We start from the raw sequence: 18,640 nt of genomic DNA, 5'->3' as shown, positions 1-18,640 counted from the left end.
CCAGAGTCATTGGATATGTCTGAAAAATTCGGGATGAATGTAGGTAGAAGTTCTGACCTACAACTGATAGCTATTCCACGTGGGTGCATCATGGACATGTAGGCATATATAGAAATGTTCATGCACACAGAAATATATATATCCTTATGAACGAGATTATTTGTGTAATAATATGTTGCATTGACCAAAATAATGGAATGGCACACATTCCATTTCTGTACTAGAAAAATATATTAGAAAGGATTAAAGATGATTCACTAAAACTATTTTCTTGGCATCCCATCCACTCATTCTACCTCCTTTGGCCGGCACCCGATAGCAACAGCCGATCACTGCCTCACTCATATCACTTGCTTTACCATGCCACCTCACCATTGACTTCCTTCCTTGCTTCCTCATATCTATTTTGTTCTCCACGCACAAATGACATCAACCATACTTAAATATGCAGACAATCATATGCTATCCCTGTTGTGCACACCTGACCACCTTGTAGTTGTGACAACACCATCTCCCTTGGCAATTATGAAGATGTTAAGTTGGCTCATCAACATAGAAATTTTGGAATCTTTGATGCAAGTTGTACATTCAGGAATCTCCTCAACAATTGTCAACATTATGTGCATCTTCCATGTTGCTCAAATGGTTGGATTATTCTGGTACCAGTGGTGGCTTGACCATCGAGATGGATTTGCTTCCTTCCACATCATTGGGAGTATTGGCAAGAACAACTTGATAGCCACTAGCACAAACGTATTAGTACTTACAAAAAACATTTCACGCTCTTATTTTACGAATGTAATATACCTTCCATGTTCTATAGTTTTCATATGAATTTGTCCAGTATCTTCCTGTGGGAAGCCACCAAGTTCAACCCCTTCGGTTGTGGAACCAAGTGTCCTATTTTCTTCAAATACTTTACAAAGGTGATTTGCAAATAAAAATGACACTAAGGATGTGCTCACATGCATCTAGGACCACGCAAAAACTAAAACCATGTGGCATTCCTATAAAATTCTAGAATGTAGTTATTCCATATTGTCAATATATACTAGAACAACCATTTGAGAAAAAAATATGCAAGCTGAAGATCTACTAATGAAAAGTTTTGGCTATGCTCACCCTAAAGCCTTTCATGTGGGCCATCATACTGGGTCCACTTTGATAAAATTATGAACTTCAGAAGCTTGTATATTATCATGAAGCAGCCAATAGACCACTTTTTATGAGACCACCTATATAACGCTCATTAACGTCATATATGAGAGGCGGCGCACACTTTAGCGATGATGGGCCGGGGGCCCAGTTCAGGTCGATGTGGCTTCCCAGTGTCAGCCTCACTATCTTTTGTGAGAGATGGTGGTACATTCGTGTGTTGGTCATTTTTTTGTGGTCTTCTTGCCATGGTTTTTCTAGAATTATTTAAGCATAATAAATTGTTCATTGTGGTTTCCAATTAATGTTCATCACGTATTCAAAAAATCTTTACCATGTATTAAAAATCGTCCACTGTGTATAAAAAATTGTTTCGCCATTTAAGAAACCGATCACCATGTAAGAAAATTTCATCCTGTAATAAAAATGGTCACTTTGTATTAAATTAATATTTACAATGTTAAAATAAAATGTGCACTATGATTAAAAAATGTTCATCATTTATTTTAAAAAGAAAAGGAAAAAGAAAAAACAGAAAAAGGTAAGAAACCGATAGAGATAACCAAAAAAGTGGAAATGAAAAACGACAACAGAAAACTCAGAAAAACTTGCAGCAGTGATGCTAAATGAAACAGCAGGAAAAAACTGGAACAAAAACCAAAAAACGCTGAGAATCACAATGAAAGAAATCGCAGGAAAAACAGGAAAAAAAAACTTCAGCACAAAAGCAAAAAATAAAAAGCTGGAGTAGCAACTCAAAGGAAATAGCAAAGACCGAGCCGGCTCAATTTGGGGACGTCAAATAGGATTGGCCACATTTAACTATTTTAACCGGGGGACCGGCCATGCCAATCACAAATCCAGATATTGATATATAGAATTATACGATTCTAACTGGAGGCAAAATATACATCACTTATTGCAGGCGTTAGCACCCGTGCTGCTCACATGCCCATTAGCACATCGATGTTGATACGATGCCACCTGGCTTGACACATCTGAGGCTAAAAAACATGGACGTTTGTACAAAAAGAGAGCCAAGGCTTAAAAAAACCTGGACGTTCGTGCAAAAAGGGAGCCCACAACATGTGCATATAAAAAAACAGAGATAGATATTGTATATTTACATTTTTAGCATTAGGTATTTACTTGAGAAATCAAAAAAAGTTTATATGAACAACTTTTGTCATATTATAAGAAAACTTCGTTTCATTTTCAAAAGTATGAGGTTTTTAAAAAAGTATCTTCTCTCTCTCTCTCTCTCTCTCTCTCTCTCTCTCTCTCTCTCTCTCTATTTAGGCTCTCACAGCCACAGATTGAGTAATCATGCTCATCAAGAATTTGTACTATGGATAAATCGTCCTAATCAGGTGCTGAAACAAAAAAAAATCTGAAATAAAGAGCATCAGATTTTTAGCAAACGTCCCCTGAAACATGCACCTTTCATCATGTTTCTCAAGAGAAGTTAATTATGATTTTGTGAGTACATTAAGCATGAACAAAGCATGGTAGTAATAGAGCGTGGCAACAAATCTCTTGGTCTGAACTAGCACAAGCAGTTGGGCGTAGTTGAGTGGCAAACAGATCATCGGACCGCCCCGACAACACAACATGTCAAAAGAGTAGGGGTAGAACATGTACGCAGCAACAAGTAGTCGACGGGAAGCTCACCTGCAGTGAGGCGGTCCGGGCGATGGACGTATGAGGCAAAACAACTCATGGAAATAGGAGGGATCTGCGCTGACCGAGCAATTGCGGCCTCGGGTTGGGGACAGTCATAATGCATTTAGTTCTTCACGGGAGAGAAAAAAATTAGATTGCATACTTAGGGCATACCATTCAAACACCAGTAACTTTGAGAATTATTGCATGAATCAGTATGTAAAAGTATAATTTATTTTTATCTCAAGGAGTAGCATAAACTAAATAGTGTAAAACCGAGATGGGATACCAACAATAAAAATCATTCCCATGCATTATTACATACCCCATCCACAATGTTTTGAAAATGAAAAATAATGGAATTAAAAATATAATCCAACAGACCTAACTGACGATGTACCTCAATCCCCATCCACACAATAGGGGACACATGCCACTCCGGAACCGCAACATAACGGAATTTCATCAAGTCCAAAAGCTAGAGTTATAATGGCGAGTAGAAGCTCAACAAACAAAAGAAGTCATGCCTACTACTAGCCATCCAACAAGCATTCTTACTCTCCTATGTGACCATAAAAGGAAAAAAAAATCTAAAACCCAAAGCACCAACTACCACCAGAAAGATAGAGATATTATTAAAGCCAAATGGACTTCACAGCTACTAGCTATTTAGAGCAAGTGTTAGAGCACTGACATGAAAAAGAATATGAGATCAATATGACTAATTAAAAAATGGACAAGAGAACTCTCAGCTTAAAATACCATTAGTCAAGCAGGCTTTACAACTACATGCTATTAAGAGCAGGTGTAAGAGCGCTGACAAGAACACAACATGAGTTCAACAGGTGTAAGAGCGCTGATAGAAGATGAACATACAAAAAGAAGGTCATGCACAATTTCTGATTCTTTTTAAAATATTTGGTTCTCACCGTCCAGACGCAACACAATTTTAAGTAAGTGGAAAGAAATAATCCACACTGGTTGCATGTTGAATAGCATGTACAAGAATCAAATAGAAGTGCATGCTAGCAACAAGGATAGAGGGATCGGATCAACTAGAAATAAAAAAGTCAACAATTCCCTAGACAGTCTCTGAGTACAAGGGGGCAACCAACAATGGAAGAATTTTTCATTTTGGCCTCAAGGTATCTCAACCTTCAATTCAAAAAGGCCCATATCAAGAAAATCGGCTTTTTACGCTATCATGTTAAAAAAGGGGTACTTAAAGCACCCACAGGCGATGTTGAGGGTTCTATTCTATAAATCATGTTCTCAAATTTGGTGATTATGAGCACCAGGATATGATTCACCGGTATATTTTCTATCACCTAACTAGCGCTTGTAGCAGAACTGTTATCTACTTGAACCTTGTACAAAAACTAGTGTGGTTGCATCATGATAGTGTGTCACCCTTAAGGCCGCATGGAAAAACAAACAAAATTACAGGTGAAAAATAACATATACATCCACTTCTTGTTTTTCTCATCATTTGACTTATGTCAACGATACCAAAAGTGAAAAAAATAATGAGAATCAATATTTATGTTTTGCACATAAAGATGAACAAGGACACTGAACTAAAAATATGGTAAAAAGATGAGCATAAACTACCCACACTTTTAAAATGATTCAGAAAACAAGCACAAGATGAAACCAAGAACTATATATGTGAGGACATCATTTTTATCTCCAACAAGCCTGCTTATTCTCTTATGTAATCATCATATGGAAAAAAAGTAATTCAATCTCAAACCCAAAGCACCCACTGCCACCAAAAGATAGGGATTTTATTAAGACCAAAAGATAGGGATTTTTATCAAGGCCAAATATACTTCTGGCTACAATCTTTTTAGAGAAAGTGTTAGAGCGATGACATGAACGCGGTATGAGATCAACATGACCAATTAGTAGATGGACAACACAAATCTTGACTAAACACACCATTAATCAACTAGGCTAAAAATTGCTCATTACAACTAAAGGGTTGATAAAGAGTTAGGCTACTTCAACACATTCAGACTATTTTTGTTGTCTCGGTTTTACTATTAATTTCTAGTGAGAAATAAGGTTATATACGCCCGCAAGGGCAAACCATCCTTTACGCATTTGTATGTATTGAATTGTACATACACAGAAATTTGTTTGTATGTTCCATACTGCAATGTACTTACACTACTTTACTTTCTTTGGGGCGGAACATAGGTCAGAGTAATTGTTATTCGTTCCAAACACTGCTCGGCCAGTTCGCTAGCAGTGCGTGTGTGCAAATTGTTTCCTAGCTGACCTCTTGATTTTATATCCATGCTGGACTGGTGTTTTGGGAGTTACTTATTTTTCTTATGAAATTCGTCTCATGAGTTTTGTGGTGTAGTCCACACGCAACCTCCATGTTTCAGAATTTACTTTCAGGAGTTTTTTGGTTGTAGTCTGCATGCAACCTTTGGACTTAAGAACTTTTTTTTCTTGTTGTAGTCTACGTGCAACCTTCAAGTTTCAGAATTTACATCCGGAGTTTTTTTGGTGTAGTCTGCATGTAACTTTAAGGTTTCAAAATTTACCTCCGGACTTTTCTGGCTATAGTCTGCACGCGACCTTCACTTTTGAGAATGCGATTATGTCAGCTTCATCTGGGTCTGCACTACAAAGAGAACAACCTTACTATGTAAGATTTATAAACCTGTTCAAGAAAAAAAATTAACTTTTTGTCCCAAATGCAACCCAGCCAGAAAGCTGGAGTTGCTCCACGCAGTAGAAAATGCCCACTGTTTAATTTTCATAATAATAGAAAGGGCACTATACGTATATGTTGGTTTGCAAGGTATAGAAAATGCCTCCTCCTTATCAAATTTGTAATGCACAAGAGAAGATCATGGTTGGGACGTGTTATTTATGCAACCAGAGCCTGCTTATCCATTGGAAAAACATACTAATAATCTTTTTATTTATGCAACCGGATCATTTGTTGCACCCTCACAAAATCCATCACCTCGCTAACAGGCTTCCACGAGCATATATGTCGCCCGGTTATTAAAAAAAGAGAAAAGAGATACGTGATGCCTCCCACTCAGACCCAACAATACCCCTGCCTCCCACCCCTCTTGGCCCCCAACATCATCCATGAAAGCAAACTGAAAAATGAGTATGATGCAGATTGAGAAATGCCTGATGCTATTGAGCATAGCAACAAGATAGAAGGAGAATACAACCATGAAATGCAGATTGGAGAAAAAAATATTGAATGATGAAAATTCAAACATAGTTACAGACATAATACTAAAAACTGATTACTAATAATGATTATGTACAATTATGTTACTCATTAGAGGACAGATAATAAACATACTAAATGACCTAATGTCCACCAGCAACATCAAGATGCGCAATTACACAAAAATTAACTATAGTGATGGCACCTTGTTCTTTTCCAAGAATCGATAGTTCTTATTCTATCGTGAAGACGTGTTAGTACCTTGTTCTTTCCTGAAAGGTAAAAAACAAATCAATACTGAGCAGATATTTTACAATGTGATATTTTATAAAAAAAACTTTTGTATTTACAAAAATACAGAGCAAATCTTGGATGAAAAATGTCTAATAATCATCATGGGGAGAAAGAGGAACAGAGAGGGTAGCTCCACAAATTGTAGTGGCAAGAAAAATAAAAACACAAAAACTGGCACAATTTATAAGATGATAAAGAGCCAAAAATAAGATTAAAATGATTTATCTTCTCTTGCTAGTCTCCTCCGTCCATCCGGAAATACTCCACTTGTCGGAGGAATGGATGTATCTAGATGTATTTTAGTTATAGATGCATTCATTTTTATGCATTTGTCAGTATTTCCAGACGGTGGGAGTACTAAATAAGAGTGAGAAAACTAAAGAGAGACTAGCTAAGAAGAAATTATGAAGATTGAAAGTAGGAACCTAAGAGACCGAGAAAGAGAGACTGAACAAAAGAATGAGAAAATAAAGAGTGAACTGATGTAAATGAGAACCAGAGAAAATAGAAAAAAGAATGAGATACTCAAGGAATTGGAAAAACTAAAAAATGGAAGAATGAGGATAAAGAAACTGATAAAAACACTAACCAAATACTAAATGACAAAGACCTATGAGGAACATGACTGAAGAAGTATGTGAATCATGTCACACCCTCCCTGTTTAAAGAAACATGACTGATAACTGATACAAAACAGAAAAGATGAACTTATAATAAGAACTAAACCCACACGCTCATATAGAATGACTGAAAATTGAATGAAATAAATTAAACATAAAATGAACTATAATAAGAAACTGAAAATGAGTGTGATAAAAAAACTAAAGATACTCAATCCGAACAATGATAATACACTGCCATTAATGAACACTGAAAATAAAAACTTAAAACTGATGATGAATGACGAACGATGGAACTAATGACTAAATGAAGATATCTAACGGGAGAATGAAGACTAAAGGTGAAAATAAGACTGATACATAGGCTAGGAAATACTAAAACAGAGAAAAATGAAAAGTAAATAGAATGAAAGTACAACACACTCAATATGACTGAAAGAAGAATACTGAAGAAATATGAATGAGAAAATTAATGAGTAATGAAGAAAGAACACTGAATAGTGACTGAAGAAATACATCTGAGAGATAAAAAAAGAGACACCGCAAGGGAACAAAAAAATTGTTCATCCGTGGATGCAGTGCTTTCCATACAATTATCGTCGTTTGACAAACCATCATCATGATCATAATTGGGTACGTAGCATCCACATGAGGACATCTGCCCCAAAGAATCCACAACCCTGCTGCTACCAAAAAGATGAAAGAAAACAATAAACTCACATGCAGGGGTGCGAGTGAGATTTCAACTAACACTGACTAAAACCAAAAAAAATGCACACATGGAAAACAAAAGAATGTTGAGATTCTGAATCCTTCACTGCAAGTGTCAAATAATTCAGTTAGAAAAATAGATAGTGTCTGTTCCGGGTTTGCGAAAAAAATAAGAAGTGCCAAAAACAATAAAAACTACTCTTGAAAAATCTTTTCACTACTCTTTGCACTGCCGCAAAAACACGAACCCCACCATGCTGAGAATAAAAAAAAGTAGTGAGCTGCTACACACATCTGTACTGACCACAGAAACCCTACATCTGGAATGACTTGACTGCCCCATCATAACAAATGGAATTAAAACATGCATGATAGTTGGGATTTCGCAGTTCCAGCATAAGTTGGGACAAAGACCACAGCTAGTCCCAATTCTGATGGTTCACATGATACATTCAGAAGTATAAGGATCACAATCCTAAAATTCCTTTCATATTGGGATCTTCTAACTACCCAAAAATGGGAGTAGCAGGCAGGACGTGGAACAGCAACGATGGTACATACATACATAAAACAAAGCACACACTCTGTAACTCTGTCCTTATTGCTAATCTTCTTCTTACCCAATGGAGCTTCAGATCCCCATAACTAAGCTCGATTTCACACCATAATCTAAAAAAAACAAATCTAATATATATGCAAAATTTTGCCATAACACAGTACCTCAGAAGACCAAAAGTCCCTTGCGAATATAAATGTGCCGACCTCCATGGCAGGAACAAAATCAACACAGATGGCCTGAATGAACTGACGCTGAGCAAGCCAACTCGGGGGAGGCAATGAAAAGCCGGGGAGGAGGATGTTGGAAACGCTGGCCGTAACTTACGCCAGCCCATATGGGCGACGGCTGGTTCCAGCCTCCCCGCCTGCTGCTGACAAACCCCGACAGGAGAGCTCCGCCAACCTGCTCTCCGTACCACCCTTTCTCCTTCCTCCCTCTGATCCCCGGTAGCTGGTCACGCTTCATGGCTGGGACGCGGGTGCACTGCTCGTCAACACGGGATCCGTGCCCTACCACCCCCCGGTAGGTGAGAGGGAGTAAGGGCAACATTTCTATGGCTTCTGCTTGAAATGTTGACCTCACTGTTACAGCTTTAAAACCAAAACATGAAGCCATAGAAAGACATGAGTAACATCGAAACGATGAATCGATCAAATGTTGATGTGCTGCCTTTTCTGAAGCACACACGTGCCTCGTAGGACAAGGACATACCTGTGTATTGATCTTGCCAGGCTTACGGTTTTTAGCGTTGCTGCTTGTCCAGCGACTTGCTGTTCATATCTTGTGTTTGGATGCCTAGTAGAGACATCAACATCATCACTACAGCAAGTTCGGACACAAAAGAGAAGCCATCAGTTGGTGTGGCAAGATTTCTATGAAGAAGAAGAAAACAAGATTAGATCAAGAAACAACTATCAGTTGGCGTGGCAAGATTTCTATCAAAAAGAAGAAAAAATATTAGATCAAGAAACAGCACGCATGCTCTTACATATAAGGCGGATCAACGAGTGCTAGGCGGCAGGCACATGCATGGCCGGCAAACCATGATCGGCCTAAGGGCCACCACGCACAGCTGCGCCGGGCATGTCAACTGGTCTTAACTCGCTTCGCATCTCTTGCGCGGCAGCGTGGTGCTAGCCGGACAACACATCGGCGTGGGCATGGCACAACCCTGGGCTGCCGGTGGATGTACATGACGCTGCTTAGATCCACCGTCGCCATCTACAACATGGAGATTGGGGAGAGGGAAGGAGGAGGAAGGTGTGGGGCGGGGCGGGGCCGGGCTGGTCGAGATCAAGGGGGCGTCCATTTATAGAGGAGAGGAGAGGAGAGGGGGGTCGTGGGCAGCGATGAGATGACTGAGCCGGGGACGCGGGGAGGCATCGGATGGGAGTGTGATCCGCGTGAGGCGTGTGGATTGGATCGCATGCGGAGCGGGGGAGGAAGGGAGGGAGGCGGCGCGTGGATGCATGGGGTAGTTAAATGCGGTGTCGATTGAAGGTTTCCAGGAGGAGGAAGCATGCGTCGGTTTGGGAAGAGGATAGAATTAATGGGTGCCTAGTTTCAAGGAGGAAGACGAGGGAATCAAGGGAGGCTCTCTTGAAGGAAGGAAGGAAAGAGGTGTATTCATCCAGCCGTGGAAAACGCTAGCTGCATGCAGTAATTATTCCTTTAATTTCCTTCCTTGTCGCCAGATTGACGCATACGCGCGACGGATTCCCTCTCTGACTCTCTCTATGGTATGGTATGATATGTACAGCACAAACGATTTAGTCCCAGCGCTCTCAGAAATTACGCCAGCCACGTAAAGGTAGCCAGGCACTTTCCATGCGTTCAAATGATTTAGTATCAAGTTTCCTAGTGTCCCTCAATTTGTAAGATTTTATTATGTATGCAGTAACTTCTTCCCATTTGCTCGTGTCAGTTTTTATTTTTTTAGGGAATTTGCTCGTGTCTGTATCTTTATTTTTATCTGTTTGAAGGAATTTGCTCATCTAAGACAAGACTCGTTCTCTATATAGCCAGGTGGGTTTTTTCTGTTCACAATTTGATTTTCTCATGTAAGATAAGACACCAGGTTTGCAAGTGCATTCCTAGCATAAAAGGTTTTTCTGTTCACAATTTGATTTTCTCACGTAAGATAAGACACCAGGTTTGCAAGTGCATTCCTAGCATAAAAACACCGGCTCCAATCCAATTACCAGGTTGGCAAGTTTCAAAGTCCCTGCATTGAACATTTTTTCATAACTTGTTAGATTATAATTGAAAAAACCCAGAGAACACTCATTCATTCTTGACACCGACAAACTCGGTACTCTCCTCTCCTAGGGCAATGAAAATTTTCTTGTTGTACCATACAAAACACCGACAAACAGCTCAGGAATTCCTTGATGCAATGAATAATATGATCAACTTAACTCTTGATGCAGTTAACCCAGAAAGAAAATTCCCATAACGATGCACATCATTTCACATCCCAACCTTCACAATGAAGATGTTACTTCCACCAGATTTGATCAAACAGGAACACGCATGCATCAACTACTTCTCAGATGAGGTGATAAAAAACATCTCGAGTCCACTACACATCCCAGGAAGCACAGGTACTTCGCGTCTCTTGCGCGGCAGCGTGGTGCTAGCCGGACAACACATCGGCGTGGGCATGGCACAACCCTGAGCTGCCGGTGGATGTACACGACGCTGCTTAGATCCACCGTTGCCATCTACAACGTGGAGATTGAGGAGAGGTAAGGAGGTGGAAGGTGTGGGGCGGGGCGGGGCTGGTCGAGATCAAGGGGGCGTCCATTTATAGAGTAGACGAGAGGAGAGGAGAGGGGAGCGTAGGCAGCGATGGGATGAACGGACGGATGCGTCGGTTTGGGAAGAGGATAGAACTAATGGGGTGCCTAGTTTCAAGGAGGAAGACGAGGGAATCAAGGGAGGCTCTCTTGATGGAAGGAAGGAAGGAAGGAAAGAGGTGTATTCATCCAGCCGTGGAAAACGCTAGCTGCATGCAGTAATTATTCCTTTAATTTCCTTGTCGCCAGATTGACGCACACGCGCGATGGATTCCCTCTCTGACTCTCTCTATGGTATGGTATGGTATGTACTGCACAAACGATTTAGTCCCAGCGCTCCCAGAAATTACGCCGGCCACGTAAAGGTAGCCAGGCACTTTCCATGTGTGTATGCAGTAACTTCTTCCCATTTGCTCGTGTCAGTTTTTATTTTTTTAGGGAATTTGCTCGTGTCTGTATCTTTATTTTTATCTGTTTGAAGGAATTTGCTCATCTAAGACAAGACTCGTTCTCTATATAGCCAGGTGGGTTTTTTCTGTTCACAATTTGATTTTCTCATGTAAGATAAGACACCAGGTTTGCAAGTGCATTCCTAGCATAAAAGGTTTTTCTGTTCACAATTTGATTTTCTCACGTAAGATAAGACACCAGGTTTGCAAGTGCATTCCTAGCATAAAAACACCGGCTCCAATCCAATTACCAGGTTGGCAAGTTTCAAAGTCCCTGCATTGAACATTTTTTCATAACTTGTTAGATTATAATTGAAAAAACCCAGAGAACACTCATTCATTCTTGACACCGACAAACTCGGTACTCTCCTCTCCTAGGGCAATGAAAATTTTCTTGTTGTACCATACAAAACACCGACAAACAGCTCAGGAATTCCTTGATGCAATGACTAATATGATCAACTTAACTCTTGATGCAGTTAACCCAGAAAGAAAATTCCCATAACGATGCACATCATTTCACATCCCAACCTTCACAATGAAGATGTTACTTCCACCAGATATGATCAAACAGGAACACGCATGCATGTGCGCGCGCACACACAGCGCAGTGCAATACATCTTCACCAAAACAAAGTTAAATATCTATGTCATCAACTACTTCTCAGATGAGATGATAAAAAACATCTCGAGTCCACTACACATCCCAGGAAGCACAGGTACTTCGCGTCCTTCCATCACAAACATTACAACATGACAGAGCCAAACTACTACATACATGGCTTAATTCTGAAACCTAACCCATCAATGGAGAAAGCTCGAGGACGACGCCGCCATCCAGTGCATCTTTATCAGCAGAGAAAGCCCGAGGACGACTGCACCATCCAGTGCATCTTCATCAGCGGAGAGAGCCCGAGGACAACGACGCCATCCAGTGCATCTTCATCAGCGAAGAAAGCACGAGGACGACGGCGCCATCGTGTGCATCTTCAAGCCCAAACCGCGTCAACTTCTGCAGCACCGCTTGGCAAGAGAAAATGACCGGTGTCGCGCGCGATGGAGATTTTCCATCATGTCCGGTAGGTTTGATGGACGAAAGGAGTATCTTCCCGAGGAATGCAATCTGGGTGGACATAAAAAGATCAGTCTAGTGCAGAGGCAATGTAATGCATCAGAGGAATGTCAGATTTCTCAGCAGTAAGCCACACAACAATTCTCTTGTGTCAAAGGGAATTTATAGGAATTAACAAGACAACATCTTCCCCTAAAAACAATGCATACTTATTCACCAGCCTAGGAATGCAAAGTGCTCGTTCCAGTTCCACACAATGAAAGTTAAGTGTTGGACCTGATCAAGACAAGACAAAATTGCCATAGATAGGCTCACTTGTGTGACCAGCAGAAGAATTTTCGCTACAAGATCTCATCTTGGCTTGTCAAATCTCATACTAGACAAATTGTTGGACACTAGTGAAAACAAGCAACATCTCCGGGTAATTGACGACCGGGACACGCAGGACATGAGAGAGAGAGAGAGAGCAAAGAGAGATACCTTGACGATCTCCATGGTGTCGGCAGCGGGGTCGGAGCAGCTGCTGCGTCCATGGAAGAGGAGGCACACAGTGGTCTACGCCTGAGGACACCAACATTATCAAGTTAGTATGTGTCGTTAGTATCAACCTGAAGATAAATCTGCTGCAGAGTTTTCAGTTTTCTGAAGAAAGAAGGAACTAAAAGTTTCAGGTTTCTGCAGTTTAGTCGTCTCTGAACATAAATTGCAGCAAGCAAGCAAGCAAATATGGATAGGCATGAGAGGGAGTAAGGGCCACTGATGATGAATGCTGAACTAGGATGAGCAGAGCCTGCACTCACCACCCACATAGAAGGCAATAACAGAATCCCTTCCCCTGGCATGAGCTTCGGATCAGCGGTGGCATATGATCTTGCCTATTGAGGATCCTCCATGGACAAGGGAAGGTGTCATCAGACCACCGCAGTCCAATTAGTGCTATACGGCCTGCACAAGGATCACATGAGACATGCATGGTGAATGCTACAGAAAAACAAGACAAGCGTTTGCTCAATACAGAAAAACAAGACAAGCGTTTCCTCCATCGTGGGAGCAGCGGCGACCCGGGAATAAGCAGACCCGGAGGAGCGAAGCAGCGGTCTTCTAGGTCAAATCGAAACAACCACACAAGCACTTGACAAAGCAGCATCACAAGCTGCCAAAATGCAACATCACAAGCACTTGAGTTATAGTCAAGACCGTCGACAAAAGGGAACATCAGGCCATAGTAAGGTTGCTGCGATGGTGATTCGATAAAACATCACATACTTTTCTGTACACAGGGCTCCTCTTTTCGTCCTTGAGGGAGTTCTTCTCCTCCACCAAATCCATCATCTCCTCTTTCAAAACATTGTTATCAGCGGGATGGAGTGCTCCTTCCCTGAGGCGGGCGTCTGGAACGGCGGTTCATATCATGTCCTCAATGTCCTGCACTCCACCTTGGTCATCATTGAGGGTCTCTGTTGGGCAAACATCAACGTCAAAGCAGAGAAATGGAGTCACACCAATGGACATGGCAGCATTTAAGAAATGGAAATACATAACTAGTACTCCCTCTGTAAAGAAATATAAGAGCGTTTACATCACCGCTTTAGTGATCTAGACGCACTTATATTTGTTTACAGAGGGAGTATATGTGATAGTGTTACCAGTGCAAGAGAGAGAAATTGCAATCTTACGCAGTTTGAATATCATGTTATCTTACTATTACAAGTGTGTGTTTATTATAAACGACATGGCAGGCAGCTCAGGTCTGCACCTGTCATCATTTTGCCCATACATATACATACATACAGCAAGAGAGGCAAAACTTAGCAGATTGGAAGGCTTGTTGTACAGGGGCGTGATCACAAACGAAATAGTAGAGTAGTATTTCAGGATGCTGCTATATATTCTGTAGCAAACAAAGTTGTACGCTCCATACAAAGTGATGTAATAAGACTAGACATAATTGCCATAGAAAGGCTAGCATGTGGGAATCGCTACAAGAGCTCATGTTGTCTTGTCAAATCTCATACTGGGCACACACACACAAATTGTTGCACTAGTGAAAACAAGCAGCATCTATGGGTACGTAATTGATGGCCGGGACACACACGACATAAGATATACCTTAAGGAGCTCCATGGCGTGGACGCCCATGGAAGAGGCGGCACACAACAGTCTGCGCCTGAGGACACCAACATTATCAAGTTAGTATGCTTGGTTAGTATCATCAACCTGAAGATAAATCTGCTGCAGAGTTTTCAGTTTCCTGAAGAAGGAAGGAACTAAAAGTTTCAGATTTCTGCAGTTTTGTCTGTCTGTGAAGATAAGTTGCAGCAAGCAAGCAAGCAGGCAAAATATGGAGTATCAAGTTTCCTAGTGCTCCGTCAAATTGTAAGATTTGCTATGCATGCTCGTGTCAGTATTTTATTTTAGTTTTTGAAGGAATTTGCTCATGTGAAGATTTCGGTATGAGATACATGGAGCTTTTTCAGAGTTGTTTTTTTCTTTCTGTAATACATGTGAAGACTTGGGTATGAAAAATGGAGCTTTTTTCATAGTGAAAAGTGATATTTTTGGTGTCGTTTTGTTGTTGCTCTAATCGGCATGTATCTCATACTGGAAGACTTTGGTAATTGATGGTCGGGACATGAGAGAGAGCAGACTGAGTTACCTTGACGGTCTCCATGGCGTCCGCAGCGGCAGCGGGGTCTCGGAACAGCAACATTACCAAGTTAGTATCAACCTGAAGAATAATCTGCAGAGTTGTCAGTTTTTCTGAAGAAGGAAGTAAAAGTATGAGATTTTTTGTAGTTCTGTCTAGCTCCGTCCGAATACAAGTTGCAGCAGCAAGCAAACACGGATAGATGGGCGTTGACAAGCTTACCGTGATTATTTTGCAGCCAGTGCCGAACAACGTCGTGCCTCGTTGGTCGAAGGGAGACACACACGATGAGCCCCTTGTCCTCTGCATTAACCGGGGATGATGCAGTACCGAATCAATCATGCTGCTGCACAAGGACATGATAAATAACAAATCTTGAGTCAAATGGAAAATCTTGAGCTCCAATCATAATGAGAGAAAAGAGGAAATCATGTCAATGATCCTGAAACAATAGCATAAGGCAAAAGAATAGGAGTATTTTAGCATAAGGCAATGATCTTGAAAACAGCGGGCAATCGAGCTGTCTAAGCCCAAACAATAGCAAATGTGGAGAACACATTTGCAACACAGAGACACGCATTGGTGATTTCGTGCGGACATGTCAAGAGCACAACACACACATGGGGTTGAGATGAACATGAGAAGAGAACATTACTACAGTAGAAAGCATGATGATATGTGGCAGCCTATATGATTGGAGCTGTAGCAACAAGGGAGCTGAATTACACGTCCTAACTAAACCCAGGACCAATGGCTCGGTTATGAGACAATTGACATGCAAGCCTAGCACATAGGCAAGCAGATTACTCTGAATTTCCTCTCCAACACATGTCTGAATCTGGCTGTTGCTATGTGTGGGCGTGTGTTGCGAAACTGAAACTATGAATTTCCTCTCGAATACAAGTCTGAATCTGGCCTACTATCATTCGTGTACCTCACCTCCCCCAAATCGATCTCTTAATTTGTAGTTGCAAAACTGAAAGTTAAGTGTTGGAATCAATCGAGCCAAGACAAAACAAGCATAGATAGGCTCACTTGTGTGACCAGCAGAAGAATCATCGCTACAAGAGCTCATTGTGTCTTGTTGAATCTCATACTCCCTCCGTCCCAAAATAAGTGGCTCAACTTTGTTCAAACTTTAGTACAAAGTTGAGTCACTTTTTTTGGGATGGAGGGAGTACTACACACGCGCGCACACGCACACGCACGGTTGCACTAGTGAAAAGAGGCAACACCTCCGGGTAATTGATGGCCGGGACATGAGAGAGAGCAGAGTGAGATACCTGGACGGGCTCCATGGCGTCCGCAGCGGCAGCGGGGTCGGAACAGCAACATTGCCAATTTAGTATCAACCTGAAGAATAATCTGCAGACTTGTTAGTTTTTTCTGAAAAAGGAAGTAAAAGTATGAGATTTTTGCAGTTTTGTCTAGCTCCGTCTGAATACAAGTTGCAGCAGCAAGCAAACACGGATAGATGGGCGTTGACAAGCAGAGCAGAGCATACCTTCCATGGCGACCTGGGAAGAAGCAGAGCCTCCTTGTATGCCTGCGCGCTTGATGCATCAGGGAGTGCAGCGGAGGACCTCCATGTCCATGGAGAAGACCGGAGTTGTTGGTGACCCTTCCATGGCGTCGTCCTGCTCCTCCTGGTAATGGTCATGGAGACGGGGGTGGGTCAGAGAGGGAGAAGAGACCAGACCGGGGATGGGTTGGGATGGGATGGGATGGGTGAAGAGGAGGGATTCGTACCCATGGCTGCGCCTCCTGCCTGCGGATCCTGATGGCCGCGGGCTAGGGTCCATGGCTTGGCTCCTCCGCCGCCGCCGCCTCTCCTGGATCATGGAGGAGGATGGTGCCGTGGATCTTGGCGCGCAGCTCGAGCCGGGGACATGCCCACGACCCTATCCACGGGGATTGGGAGGGGTTGCGCGCGGTAGCCGTGAATCTGGCCGGAGAGGAGGAAGGACCGGAGTGAGGGGGTGTCGGCGGTGTGCTGCGTGCCGCCGAAACTCGCCGGAATCGCGGCGGCGGCGAGGGGAGAGAGATGGGTGGGGGATGGGAATGGGATTCGCCTCTTTTCAATATTATCTTTCCTTTCCTTTTCTCTTGTCTTCAAAACTTACTTTTGAGCAAGGAGACACAAATTTTGAGAGACGAGCGCGCGTAAATGCAGCGGACTCTTAATTGGTCAATGGACTTTACCCATGGATCGACACTGTCTATTTAACCAATCTCGTTCGTCCATCGACATCTGACGGCCCGCAGAATCGATCGTGGGGAGCTGGCCGGAAGGAAGAAGCACAGATATGCTTGGGTTGGATCTCCATGGTCTTTGCCCCATCTCGTCCGCCCGTCCGTCGACATCGGGTGGCCCGCGGAATCAATCGTGAGCAGCTGGCGGGGATGGATCGGTGGGAGTCTCCCTCATTGGTCGGTAGCGATTACCCACGGATCGATCGCCTCTCTGGCCAATCCCAGCCATGCGCCACATCCAAACATACGTGGGGGTTTCGTTTCGGTTGTTGCTCCATCATCGTGAATGGTCGACCCACTGATGGATGCCTGGCGTGGGGCGGTGGCGATGTGTTCAATCCATCGAGAGATGGTCATAGCTAGTCGCGGCGACATGGGTCACAACACGTGTCTCTCGCCTAAGTCTATGCATGTATGGGTCACAGCATGTGTCTCTGGCCTAAGTATGTATGTACATGTTTTTATTTATTTATTCTCGATCTGAAAAAAATAAGAATGGATAGATGTGCTCGCTTCCATGAAAAAAAATTGATGGTGCAGCAAGCAAGCAAGCAAGCAGTCCGCGCGCGTGGGCGAATTATTCTACATGATATAACAAAGGGATCAAGCCAAAGGGATAAACTGCAATTAAGCCAAAGGGATCAAGCAAATACTTGTATCACACAGGGAAGGTGGTTGAGTAGTGCTGTCCTGGACCTCATCCCTTCCCCTCCTCCTCCTCCTCCTCCCTCTCCCAGTCGTACCTCTTCTTTACTTCCTCTACCTGTCACAGTTGCAAGTAAATTGGAAGGCTCTGTTTTCATTGCAAATCACAGTTGCTCTCTACTCCAGTTTCTAGCACTCTTCTTGTATCGTACTACTTGTCATAATGTACTATATCAATAAGATGCTTCATTTACAATGTATTGTACTGGAGGCTACTCCATTTATAATTTACTATGCTTCTAATAATGTATATCATTACTAGCGTCGAGTATTGTATTTACACCAATGGAAATAAGATTACTGCATTGATACTTACTGCTTCTTTTTCGCGTATCTACTGGTTTTTGCTATGATGGTAATTTTATTTCCATAGTTACTAATAATAAATATTTTTTTTTCATTTCTTAATAAATCTAACCAACTCTCAGGTATATACGCATGTCTCAACTACTCCCTCCGTTTCTAAATATAAGATTTTTTAGAGATTACAATAAAGAATACATATGG

At 42.1% G+C, this 18,640-nt stretch overlaps 1 long non-coding RNA gene and 1 pseudogene across 11 annotated transcripts; both read right to left on the bottom strand.

Annotated features, from left to right (window-relative positions):
- The window catches only part of LOC123043063 (desmethyl-deoxy-podophyllotoxin synthase-like), a 45,859-nt pseudogene that overhangs the window by 5,477 nt on the left and 21,742 nt on the right, over window positions 1-18,640 (bottom strand).
- On the bottom strand, window positions 11,974-17,511 carry LOC123043066 (uncharacterized). 11 transcript variants are annotated; one of them, XR_006419007.1, is made up of 10 exons: window positions 17,299-17,511; window positions 16,680-16,821; window positions 16,459-16,528; window positions 15,398-15,521; window positions 15,185-15,268; window positions 14,638-14,695; window positions 13,795-13,985; window positions 13,329-13,681; window positions 13,009-13,089; window positions 11,974-12,579 (listed from the first exon to the last, which is right to left on the bottom strand). It is a non-coding gene; the product is annotated as an uncharacterized lncRNA (long non-coding RNA). The 11 variants fall into 11 exon arrangements; XR_006419011.1 differs by having other exon boundaries at window positions 15,398-15,518; window positions 17,299-17,393; XR_006419005.1 differs by having other exon boundaries at window positions 16,459-16,540; window positions 17,299-17,381.

This window comes from Triticum aestivum, chromosome 2B (genome assembly GCF_018294505.1).
Source record: "Triticum aestivum cultivar Chinese Spring chromosome 2B, IWGSC CS RefSeq v2.1, whole genome shotgun sequence".
Taxonomy (NCBI): domain Eukaryota; kingdom Viridiplantae; phylum Streptophyta; class Magnoliopsida; order Poales; family Poaceae; genus Triticum; species Triticum aestivum.
The sequence above is the reverse complement of the archived record's forward strand: the minus strand, read 5'-3'. Positions and strand labels throughout refer to the sequence as shown.